The sequence below is a fragment of the Octopus sinensis genome, linkage group LG11 (assembly GCF_006345805.1).
Source record: "Octopus sinensis linkage group LG11, ASM634580v1, whole genome shotgun sequence".
Taxonomy (NCBI): domain Eukaryota; kingdom Metazoa; phylum Mollusca; class Cephalopoda; order Octopoda; family Octopodidae; genus Octopus; species Octopus sinensis.
In genome coordinates, this window is record NC_043007.1 from 57,205,860 (window position 1) to 57,208,359 (window position 2,500).

The window sequence follows — 2,500 nt, forward strand, 5'->3', positions numbered from 1 at the left end:
TATTATTATTATTATTATCATTATTATTTTTATTATCAATAACAACAGTAATAACAACATCAAAAAAACATCATCAACAACAATAATAACGACAGCGATAATAATAATGATAATAGGAATATTATTCAGTCTACTGATAATGGCATTAATGATAAAATATAACAACTACAATGATATCAACAACACAAAGATAATTATATCCAAAGCAAGCAGTGATGACTATGATAGTGATGGGGAGGATGGGGAGGATGAGGAGGAGGAGGAGAAGAAGTAAAGGGAAGAGGTTGTAGGTGATGCGACCGAGGAGGATGATATGAACGAAGCTGAAGAAATAAGAATGAAGATGATATTGGTGTTAGTAATGATGGTGATAATAATAATAATAATAATAATAATAATAATAATAATAATAATAATAATAATATAATAATAATAATAATTTACATAAGGCTACAAATTTGCGTGGAGGTGTATAAACGATCAATTAAAATATGAAAACGAAAACTGATATCCAAGTGAAAAGAAAATTGTTTTAAAAAATATTTAAAAAAAAATGAGAAATGGGTAAATTGGAGTTGAATGAATGAAGGTAAAAAAAGAAGCAAGAGAAAAAAGAGAAAAGAAGAGCGATGAATATAAAAAAAGCGAATGGGAACAAAGTTAAACTGAAAGATAAAAAGGAATATATAAAAACAATGAATGCATTCGTAAATAAATAACGATTGTAAGGAAACAGGAGTGAAAGAAAAGGAAGAAAAATCTGAGAAATATGGAGAAAGAAATATAGCAAGAAAAATTAAGCGTTGTGTTGTTGGGTGAGGTTGGGGAAGGAATTTAAACTGTGAATGAAAGGAAATTAAAAAATTACTGCTAGAATTACATATAAAAAGAAACATGAGATGAATAAAAGAAGGAAAATGGTGGCCGAAAAATATTAATAGTCGGTGGGGTAAGGGGAGGAAGAAGTCAAAATAAAAGTAAAAGAGAGAGGGGCAGGAGAGAAAGATAAAGGAAGGTAGAAAGAGAGAGAGAGAGAGAGAGAGAGAGAGGGGAGGAGAGGAGGAAACAGAAAAAAAGGAGAGGAAAGTGAGAGGTGTAAAGGACAAATAAATTATTTGGAAACGGAAAAAAACCGAAAAAATAAGTAGGAAAAAGAAAACGAAAGAAAAGACAGAAAAAAAGAAAGCAAGTATGAAAGAAAAAAGGAAAAAAGAAAAAAGAAAGAAAATAGGAAAAGAAAAGATCAGAAAAATAAGAAATACTGTATTTTAAAAAGAAATGGATGGAGAAAGAAAGAGAGAGGGAGGGGAGAGAAAAATGGATAGGAATAAAGTTGAAGAAAAATGGATGGGTATTTGATAAAAGACTCTAGAAGGAACGGTTGCAAGTGTAAAGATAGCGTTGTAGAAACTGGGAGGGAGTAGAAGAGATGAGAGGGGAGAGAAGAGAGAGTGAGAGAGAGAGAAGGAGAGAGCAGGGGAGAGAGAAGGGGGAGAGGCAAATGAGAGAGAGAAAGTGATGGTGGGAGTGAGAAAGAAATAGAAATTTGGTATGCTACATGATAGGATTAGAATTGTTGACTGGTTATGATAGGGTAATGGAATGGTACAAAGAATTATCACAGTGAAATGTATTTGATATATGTATATATAGAACGATATAGTGTTGAACAAAATACTTTGTGGTATTTGGTTATGTCGCTCCTATTTATTCCACTTCAGGTCAATTCTACCTTTCTTCCTCCCGGATTTTTGTGGGAGTCGAGCGTCAGCCTTTAATGATTCTACTGTGCGTGCGAAGTCTAATATTTGAAACCATAAATATATGTGTGTGTATGTGTGTGTAAGGGTGATGTGTGTATATGCGTGTGAATGTGTGTTTATATGTGTGTACGCGTATGTGTGTGTGCGTGTGTATGTATGTGTATGCGTGTGTATATATATGTGTATGTATGTGCATGAGTACGTATGTGTGTGTATGTATGCGTGTGTATGTGTGTGTGCATGTGTGTGTATGTATGCTTTTACAAGGGGTAACATTCATTAAAACATATTGAATACACAATTGTAGAGTTCGTTCATCTCTTTCATCGAAATAATTTTTTTCATATTTTCGCATAGGTTGTTCCTATTTCAAACAGTAAAATTCTTAAATCCAGTATCAACATTTCTAGACCTTCAGAGTCTCACCCTCAAGATGATGCAAACTTTTGGCATATGTTGCTGCTTCTTCATTCTACAACTAGCAGCACAGCACCTCACAAACAAAAACTAAATTGGGAAGACATTAGCAGACAACACAAAAATGGACGATTAACAATGGAACTGCACCCATACAAGAGCAAATTGGTAAACTCGCACACAACAAACACTAGTCATATATACACTAAAAGTCATGATGTATAAATCTAATGTTCAACATTAAAATTCTGGCTATAATGTCTACACTGACATCATTGTCCATCCATGTTCATTTAAAAAAGGGAAACAACAGATGTCTT